The sequence below is a fragment of the Schistocerca gregaria genome, unplaced genomic scaffold (assembly GCF_023897955.1).
Source record: "Schistocerca gregaria isolate iqSchGreg1 unplaced genomic scaffold, iqSchGreg1.2 ptg000198l, whole genome shotgun sequence".
In the NCBI taxonomy this organism is placed as follows: Eukaryota; Metazoa; Arthropoda; class Insecta; order Orthoptera; family Acrididae; genus Schistocerca; species Schistocerca gregaria.
In genome coordinates this window covers 12,676,789-12,687,474 of record NW_026061736.1, presented here as the reverse complement: position 1 = coordinate 12,687,474, position 10,686 = coordinate 12,676,789, and the positions used below count along the sequence as shown (strand labels likewise).

Here is a 10,686-nt window from a genome sequence, read left to right as displayed (position 1 = left end):
TGTGTAACCTGTGGCTACAAGTCCATTCCCTTTATGGGGTAATCGAAATAATGAACAACGGAAAAAAGAGTGGGTCAATTTCTTCCTCATTTTTCGGAACTTTTGATAATAGTAAATCGTCGGCTCTTTGAGGGCGTGGTAGGTACATACTTGAGATTAGTGTAAGATTAGAATTTGGGTTAGATACAGTGCCAGGAGGTTCTGTTTCTATCTGGCTAGCTTCAGAGTACTTCACCATCTACTAAGTGATGCGTTTCATTGTGAATGGTGTGGTCTGTGCTAGGTCTACCCTTTACTCCACAATGCTGTTCCTTCGATGCTATTAAAACCAGGATGTTATCAAAATATATGCACAGTGGCAGACTGGAGTCTGCAGAAATATTTCCAGTGGTGGGGAGGGGGGAAGTCGCGTCGGGGCTGGAGTGCATGATTCTGAAACTGGCACTCTGTGTACAAATCAGCTGGTCAGTTACGAGGTGCATCAAGCTACAAGACCCTAACTCTATAAGCGCTACAACTGGTCAAAGCTAAGGTTTAGCAGTATTGTGGAGAATTCTTATCTGGAAGAGTATGAGTATACTGTAACGAATAAAAACTCTTTACTCCAGATTCCAAGGATGGTTAGGGGCGACGGGTGAAAGTGCCCTTTTGCCTATCCTCCCCTCCCCACCTCCTCCCCTCCCCCTCCCCTTCCCCCTCGCGGACGCCAATGGCTGGCCCGTTCATTTTGAGAACATCAGAGTTGCAGTAACCTTTCTGAGAAACTGTTCTAGATGTCCTTGCGCGTCAATCTTACCACTCACAACAGCAGTGGGAATGTCGGTTATCGCTCAAACAATTGGTTTTCGGCTCTTATCAGTTTCCCAGCCTCACTTTAACCTAATTGTTAAAGCCCGTCACAATACCAGTTCTTGTAATAACCGATTTTCAGTATTTTATTTACATTATTTCCTCTTGTAAACGTAGAAATCAAACAAAGATAAAAAAATTTACTTTCTCAGTTTCTTGATAAATGGAATCAAAACGTCAAATACATTTATGATGACCTGCAGCCGTCCAGAACGAAATTAGAATTATATTAATACCGTCAGCTGCTCACGGGTGTCGATATATATCAACGGGGACAGGTGACAATGTGTGCCTGTCTGGGACTCGAACCCGGGATCTCCTGCTTACATGGCAGGCTCTCTGCCCATCTGAGCCACCGAGGGCACAGACGATAGTGTGACTGCAGGTACTATCTCGCGCACGCTTCCCGCGAGACTCACATTCTCACCTTCCATGTCCACGCACTACATTCGTAGTGTCCCACACCAACACATTCATTACTCGTGGAACACATTCTTACCAAGTCCCGTAACAGTTCGGGGAATACTTGTGCATCTTCACAGAAGAAGGTCATGGCTGGTATTGCCAGAACCATATACTTATATGGATATGGACATGTCTTCCACGAGGAATGAGTGTGTTGGAGTGGGACTCTACGACTGTAGTGTATGGACATTCAAGGTAAGAATGTGAGTCTCGCAGGAGGCGTGCGCGAGATAGTCCCTGCAGTCGAACCATACACTGTGCCCTCGGTGGCCTAGATGCATAGAGCGTCTGTCATTTTAGCAAGAGATCCCGGGTTCGAGTCCCGATCGTGGCACACATTTTCACTTGTCCACGTTGATATTTATCAACGCCCGTGAGCAACTGACGGTATTAATATAATTCTAATTTCTTTAAATTAAATAGTCCAATAAAACTTTGTCCGCTGTTCGCTGTTTCTCTCAAAATATAGCGAGTACTTCTATACCACAGAAAACTGCCAGTATTATCCTACTGATTTTAGTTTTTAGAACTCTGCTCAAAAATTATATTTAAATCGGTTATCACAGCACTATGCGGGCATTACGTATAATCCAGCGATAAAGAGTGAAAACTGCGGCAGGAGAACTCTCTTTTTCGTTTTAATTTCTCTGTTAACGGCTAAAAGCAGATAACGTAGACACAGGCAGCAGATCAGGCACTTTCTATTTTTATCCCGAACTATGAATGATTTGTAAAATTTTAACTTTTTTCCTTGTATGATGTCGCAAGTCGACCAAATCGACCATTGTGCTTCACTCGTACTGCATATCGTAAAATACTTCCAGGCTTCCAGATGGTGCCATTCTGTGTTACAACTGACGTTCGACAACAGCGAGAAACTGCGTCCATTCTCGCGCACTGCTTGTATAACAGGCACAGTATTGTCTCGGCAATGTTGGACCAATTCACTTGTTGCTCGTTTCTATCAGCAGTGTTATTAAAGTGGCATACATCACTTTTCCCATTTTTTATGTAATAACGCAGTATCTCAGAGCTATGGAAATCTTACGAATAAAAATTACTCGTCTTTTTTAAAAAAGGTTTATTTGAAAACTAAAAATTTTACTACGACAACTGTGGCTAATTGGTATATCTGTTTTTACGTGGTTATCAGGAAAATATAAAAAGATACTTGTTATAACCGAGAGCAAACAAATACCGAAAGACATCGGTTATTCAGAACTAAAATACCCATGTCGTTTTAACTGATCGGTTTTTCTATCTCTAAACTGCAGTGTCGCCACAGAAAAGTGTGTCGTTCCATCAATGTACATAGCAACGTTGAGATATGTATGTGTTTATGCGCAATATCGGCAAATGGAAAGACGAAGAGGTAATAAGCACATGAGCGATAGAATTTATTTCACAGTCAGAAAAGTCGAGTGACAGACAAGACTGAATCACTGTAATAGAAATTATATGGAAAGCTGTGTAAAGGAAAATTTCCAGTTCTTTCGTGGATTCCAAAATTGAAGCAAATTCCGGGACATCAAGGTGACATAGTCTTATACGGATAGTATTCCATGACTAACGTAATTGGCCCACATACTGTACTGGTATACTGATAATATTACACTACTAAGGTAATTTACCTGAAATAATTTACAAACATGTTACTATAACATTCGCTACTACTCATTACGCTAATTGACCTTCAGCCATTAAGCGCAAGCGCAGATCTCAGTTATGATACGTGCGCCATCCAAAAATTTATCAAGGTGGTAACTCAACACAACTACAAACGATCATTGTGTACAAAATAAATAGAACACCTCATAAGAAGAACATGACGGGTTTGAATCATTCCCACCGCAAAGGATGAAAAAATCAGGCTTGCACATAAGACCACTTGATAACTAACCAGAAATTCAGATTAGTTGTAGCTTCGGTGACAATCGCCTTTTTTACATTTTCCCCGTAAACTAGATAATTATGAAACGTAACAACTACTCTAAAATATCTGCAGCAACGGACTTGCCGCGGAGGTTGCATCGGTTCACGTGAGATCACCGAAGTTAAGTGCGTTGTCGGGCGTTGAAGGCACTTGGATGGGTGATCATCCAGGCCGCCTCATGATGCCAATCGAGGAGCTACTCGACCCAATAGTAGCGGCTCCGGTCAAAGAAAACCATCATAACGACCGGGAGAACAGTGTGCTGATCCCCGCCCCTCCTGTTCACATCCTCCACGGATGATGACACGGCGGTCGGATGGTGCTGTCCCAGTAGGTCACTCGTGGCCTGAAGACGGAGTACTTATAAAGCAACTACTCTCCAGTGGATGGTCGTACTACTGAGACCTTGATGCCTGGCATCAATAACAGATGGCAGCACAAGAGGTTGGCTTACGCCTACTGCCGAATTTTGCGATCTGTCGTAAGCCTGCGTAAGCACGTGGGGCCTTCCGTCTTAAGTGCAAGCATATCCATTGCGTTTTCTGCCGCGCGACTTGAGTGGAATGTTTCATTATTTCTGAAATATTATAGAAATGTTTTTCGTTGTATATCCTCACCATCGGTACTGAATTTACTGTAAAATTACTTGCTCACTTTTCGGAACTTCCGTTCATAGTAAATCGATACTATTTGAAGCCGTGGTAGACACGAGTCTAGTGTGCTTCACCTTCAGCACCTTCTGTGTCAGTCTCGGTTCCTATGTCCCTGATTTCACAACGAACAGTTCGTTGTCTACTGAGTATACTGTCTGTTGCACGACACTATCCCTCCCACGCTGCTAAATGTAGGTCGTCGGCAAAATATGACTGCAGTGGAACAAGGGCGTCTGCAGAAATTTCCCCAGGAGGTGGTGGTGGCATTGTTAGTGGTGTGTGTGTGTGTGTGTGTGTGTGTGTGCGTGTGTGTGTGTGTGTGTGGAGGCCATTACTATGAAATTCACACAGTCCAGACCGCCAAGGAAAATAAACCTTGAGATTTGGAAAGGTTGTTGATCTTATACCGCTTATACTGCATATTTCGAAATTCCACCTCTAAGGGGGATACACAGGAAATGAAAGGATTTTTGAAACATGTAGCTATTAAGGTAATTTTGAAGCTAGGCAGACGAAAATTTGTATCTGGTTTCTAGGTCAGAAATAAAGAAATATGTGTTCCAGTATTATTGGGAATTTAACCTCTATGAGGTGAAATAGTAGGTGAACATTTTATCTTGAGATAAAAATTATGGAAGGACTATGGAAGTATTTTTAAGGCTATATCTACGAAAATTGGTATTTGACTTCAAGGTTACAAATAAGAAAATACGTATTTTCGTGTTTTTGGAAGTTCAACCCCTAAGGGGATGAAATAGAGTGATCTGGTGCGTTTCTGGCGCCAGTTTCCGTCGATCGATGTTTCGATCTTTGAGTCGCGGTCCAGAGGACACTGCTCGCTAACCGACTGTAGTAGTTCTCTGTGCGGCCCAACATCGGGCTTACCGCGCTTACACTGGACACAGTTGCCAACAAATCGCATGCCATCGCCATATAGGTTGGGCCAAAACATGTGTTCCCGAACTCTGTTCAAGGTCTTGTAGAACCCCAAATGATCCCCTACCGCCGAATCGTGGAAATATCTGAGTGCCATGCTAACTCGTTCCTGTGGAATACAGACCTTCCCTTCACCACGGTTGTCTTCCCCTTTACACAAGACACCCCCCCCCCCCCCCAACCCCACCCCCCGAAGACCTCGCCATCCGCCAACTGCTGCCGAATCGGTCCCCACCCGGGGTCCTCGGCCTGTTTGCCGGCTAAGTCGCAGAAGAAGCCGGGTGTCTCGGAGAGAAGGAAATTGATCCCCAGATCCGGCTCCACGTGGCCCTTGCCTTCCCCAGACTCTGCCGCGAACATACGGATAAGAGCGTCGCCAATTCATTGTCTCTGCCACTAATATGGCGAACCTGGAGATAAGTCTCGTCATCTTAACTTCGGTATGATTTTTAGCGATCTTATTAATCAAAGTTTAAGGGCTGGCACTGGCCAAGTAACTCACGGAGGCTCATTGGTTTCAGTCCAGTTGTATTGCTCACCTGTTCTCCAGATAGGGTTGTGTAGTTTATGTCTCAGAAAATTGTCTGCTCTTGATGTGTGTTGTGTTAGAGATAACTGGCAGCGGTCGACGCTAGCATACTGGGAGCAGAGCACCACGGCGGCAGAGAGATATTTGAGGCCATGTCCTCTCCTTTACATCTTGGGTTATGTTGTCACTTTTGCGTGATTCCATCTTTCCGGTGCTGAACTATAGCATCCAAAGTTCAATTGCATTGCCATGTTGAGTATATTTCTATGTCATTCTCTGCCTCGTGGATCTCTTGTATTGATTTGAATCCTTGGTCTGCTCGCGTCTATCGCCAATTCACACGAAATATTGAAGCAACCTTATTTTAATGGTATTGTCATATAGTCATGTTCTAGTTGTAATCATTCTAAGAATATTGTTGATTAATCAACTGAGTAAGTAAATTTGAAGGTCCGTTTAGTCAAAATTAAAGGACCCCCTTAATTGTTTTAGTCATTTTTATACAGTTTTGTTTAGGAAAGTTGGCAAGCCGAACGTTAAATATCTGTATTCTTACACTTAATCTGTTTCTCCCCTGATTGCAAGTAGTGAGAGTTCTGCTATGAATTTTATGGACATTTGTGCTATTTAAGTAAAGCTTTACCTAAGTATATATACCTAGTCATATTCAAATTTCAAGTTTTACGGGTCTCGTTCCACTTAACGAAATTTATTTATTATTTGTCCAACTGATCTGGCCTTGTGATTTTATAATGCTTTTGATTGTAATAAAATATGTAGCAACTACAACGGATTACTATTGTGATTTTGGTGTGTCACTACCATACCCCATATCACAGAGGATGAAATGTTTCATGAAATATATGAAAACCTGTTTTTGATACATTGAACGATTAAGAGGGTGGAATATAGGATGTAATGTTTTATGAAAGTATTTCAGTGCGAAAGAGTTTTTAAAGCGAAATCTATGAATATTGTGTTATTGAAAACTACGTGTTTCACTGTTTTTGGAACTACAACCTCCAAGAAGGTGCAATAGGGGCACAGGTTTCACTGACCCATAGCCTTCCAGCCCAACCTGCAAAGTATACGGACTTGAAATTTGATGAAGGTGTAAATCTTACGCTGAAAGCATCATTTAAGAAGAGATTGTTCGAAATTTCACTCCTATGGGGGTGAAACATGGGTTGAAAGTCTTTTTTTAAATATGTCCCTATGTCCCTATTGAAGCTATAACTACAAAACTACGAAAATTGACATTTGGTGTCTCAGTCAGATACAAAAAAGAAACAGGTTTTTAGCATTTTCCGAAATTCTTCCATTGGGGGATAAAATAATTAGTGAAGGTTTTTTGAAAATAAATCATTATTAAAGAACTACTGAAGCATTTTTATAGCTACATCTATGAAAATAGGTATTTGACATCTCGGTTGGATGTAAAAAAAATGTGTTTCGTTGCTTTTGGAAATTTAACTCACTAATAGAGTGAAATAGGGGATGTAATGTTTTATGAAATATTTCCCTATGAAAGCATTTTTAGAATTAAATGGATGAAGATTTGAATTTGGCTCCTCGGCTCTAAATAGAAGAATACGTGTTTAATTGTTTTTGAAAACCCAACCCCTAAAGGGTGTGAGATGTTTCAGAAAATGGTTCATTATGAAAGGATTGCTAAATATATCTGACAATTCGTATTCGGCTAATATGTTACAATTTTTAAAAACTACGTGTTTTTCTGGTTTTGGAACTTCGAGCATAAGGGGATGAAAATTTTAATGAAATATTTATTGCGTTATATTAAAATATTTTAAATCTGCATCTATGAAAACCGGTATTTCACTTCTCAATTAGATATAAAGAAATATGCGTTAGGGAATGAAAGACTGTACGGAGATATCACCACAAGAATACAAACGGCTTGATTAACAAAAACATTGGACTCCAGCTGTCAGCATTGCTTTTTGATCATTCAGTAAAAGACCATGCTTCAACGGCGCTAAGTTTAGAAAGTTTAGAAAGTGTTGCAGTTTATAAAAGACATAAAAAAACGATTAAAGAAAAAAATTCTTTGCAGACCATGAACGGTCTACGCAAGTAAAGAAGCGGATGATAAGCTAGCTCTTTATGCAAATGAGTTGGTCAGTTTAAGTTCCGAGACATGTCATGCAGCAGGAACGGAATCCTATAGTTGCTACGATTGGCTAAAGGAAAAGTTTTGCAGAATCACTCGAAATAACTTCTGCAAGTGGCTAAGAATCTCGTAATGAATAAAAATTCTGTACTGAGAATTCCAAGGTGGGAGATGCAAGATTCCTCCCCCCCCCCTTCCCCCTCCTCACAATGCTATCCTTCTTTACCTACAGCAATAAATAAATAAATAAATTAATAAATAAAACTAGAGAAATTTCTACTGTGAAACTATTTGCATACAAGAGAACGGCCCTTGAAATTTAACTCTTCAAAGTTTTAAGCCCTGCTCATTCCGGATATTGATTAGAAAGTGTTAATCCACATGTGACACCTGAGTATATAATCCCTGTGACATTTGATCAACGGTGTTCCATAAGGACAGGTTCTCATTCAGAACGTTCGAAAATTCAATTTCTTTGTAGTTGCATTTTTTAAAGGTGTACTTGTCTAGACTCTTGGAACAGAAAGTTTTTTTTTTTTAATCCGTGCTTTACAAAAGTTTCTACAGTCCATTGTTTGAAGCAGTGTCACGGCTGCCATGAGCCGCGCGGGGTACCCGCCATGTGTCCAACGCCTTGTCACGGTTCGCGCGGCTCCCCCTGTTGGAAGTTCGAGTCCTCCCTCGGGCATGGTTGTGTGTGTGTTGTCCTTAGCATAAGTTACTGTAAGTAGTGTGTAAACATAGGGACTGATGGTTCAAATGGCTCTGAGCACTTTGGGACTTAACATCTGAGGTCATCAGTTTCCTAGAACTTAGAACGACTTAAACCTAACTAAATTAAGGACATCACACACACCCATGCTCGAGGCAGGATTTGAACCTGCGACCGTAGCGGTCGCGTGGCTCCCGACTGAAGCGCCTACAACCGCTCGGCCACATCGGCCGGTCTATCATGTATTCTAGAAGAGTTGCAAGGTCGTCAGTGGCGCCTGTTCTTTCGAGAGCAGTTACTATCTTCATATCTATGGTTAAACGTTACCCAGCCATTGACCTTCGTCTGTGCGAATGCGCACAGGTTGCCGGAACTCTTACGGGAATCGTCACCTTAGTGTGAGCCAGTAATGAGTGGATGGACAAATACCTATTAAGTACATTACGTATGCGGATTGTGGACGGTTGGGGATGTGAGTCTCACGGGAAGCGTGCGAGGGATAAATTCCTGCAGTCGTGCTGTTCATGTGTGCCCTCGATGGCTCAGATGGATTGAGCGTCTGCCTTGTAAGCAGGAGATTCTGGGTTCGAGTCCCAGTAGGGGCACACTTTTCAGCTGTCCCCATCGAAGTATATCAACAACACCTGTCGGCAGCTGAGGGTTTCAATTAATTATCAGTTGTGAAGGTGATTCGATGAACCCTTTGCCAGGCACTTAAATGTGTTTTGCAGGGTATCCATATAGATGTAGATGCTAACTCGTCCCGTGTCGCACGTGCTCAAAATGATTCATACTGCAGAATGCATGCAAACATACTCACCGAAAATACGGACGAATATCAAGTGCAGGCTGCCGAGTGCTGCATATCCAGCTTTGACAGATCGGCTTTTCCTGCCAAGAAGAACAGGAAGTTGCTGTCTAGGAACAATCAGAGGTAGAGGAAGGGTTGATAAATACTCCTTGACTTGCAGACTAAACGTAAATAACGAAAATACATTTTTGGTAAAAATTGGTCAAAACATAATCGGTTGCCCTCCGTATTGGATTAGCTGTTTTGAATATTGAAAATCTGACTTCAGATTCGTTTTCAGCGACATTAAAAATATATATGTAACACTCAGTTCATGCAAATCGAAGTAATAATATAACTAAATGTTTTCCCTAAACTTTGAACACATTTTTTTCGGGTAACTATTTTCTCAGAACGGCATGCAGCATAAATTAAAAGTGGTTCGTTCTCTTAACATCTACCTCTGACCCCTAAAAGTAAACACTTTTCTTAGGAACTTATAGCTATAATATGACATTTGTTAATATTAACTAATTTTTGTGTAGGCATAAGGAGTGAAACAAACCCTCAAAAATCGAACTCAAAGTTCGAATTAGCACTGTATCGTTAAATTTAAGGTTGTTTCATTGCGGTTAGGTATACGCTCCCATAAATTTTATGTTTTATCGACTGATGTTATCCATTTTCAATTTCAGAGGAATAATGTAGTATCAACTGATGTTACCCATTTTTGAATTCAGGTAACATATGAGGTGCCACACTGCACGCGCTCTGCGTACTCCAGTCTCGCAGGCCCTTGATCAAATCATAATTACGGGCGCCATTTTTTATTGAAAATCTAAAATTAAGCTCATAGTATTATCACTCGTAATTCCCAAACAGATCTTTCGAATGTATTTTCATTGTCTCAAAAAAAATTTCAAATGTACCCTTTTTTGCTCATTTGTATGAGAACCTGGCCGTAACGCCGGAATATAGTCACGAGATTTTTTTTCAGAGACGCTGTACGTTCGCGAGAAGAATTTCGTTCTGCGCGTGTCGAAGGACATTCCTCAGATATTACTGTGTGTGTGCTACTCAGTCGTACCATTCGAGTGTACATCTTTGCATAGTTTTCCTTTCACGATGTAAATAGTGCTCGGCTCAGTTGCTAACTGGCCAGAGAGTGGTTCCGAAGGTGGATGTGCGGTGCGTTCGGTCTGCTAGGACAACAGCAGACTGGCGTGGTGCGATGGCAGAAGCTGACACTGAGGGAGCTAGCTGCTGGGACGCCAGCGAACAATTTATGCCAAGTAAGACGAAGAGGACTATTCTAAAATTACGAGCCGTCTCAAAAGTGTTTACCATTGGTAAATCTTGCTGTTGAGTCTGAAAAAACTGGCAGTTTTGCCTAGAGATACATTAGAGAGAGCTACAGGAAATCCCCCCACCCCCCTCAATGAATTTTTGGTTGTGATGACAGGCCGATTGGTAGTGTAGCCCGAAATCTAAGTTAGGTTGGAAGGTGGTAATTTGATTGAGAGTTGTTTACGCCAACGATTATGAATGCCGACTAAACGTTGTGCGAGCAGATTGCCCTGTAGCGTAGCCTAGCGTTTCCGTCCGCGCCACATTTAACACACTTTCTCTAACTGTGTACAAAAGTCTCACAACAGCCACGATAACTACGTTTCTGGTGGGGGGAGGGT

General features: G+C 41.7%; 1 non-coding gene across 1 annotated transcript; it reads left to right on the top strand.

Moving 5' to 3' along the window:
- Positions 1-8,738: 8,738 nt before the first annotated feature.
- On the top strand, positions 8,739-8,813 carry Trnat-ugu (transfer RNA threonine (anticodon UGU)). Its single transcript has one exon. It is a non-coding gene; the product is annotated as a tRNA-Thr (tRNA).
- The last annotated feature ends 1,873 nt before the right edge of the window (positions 8,814-10,686 follow it).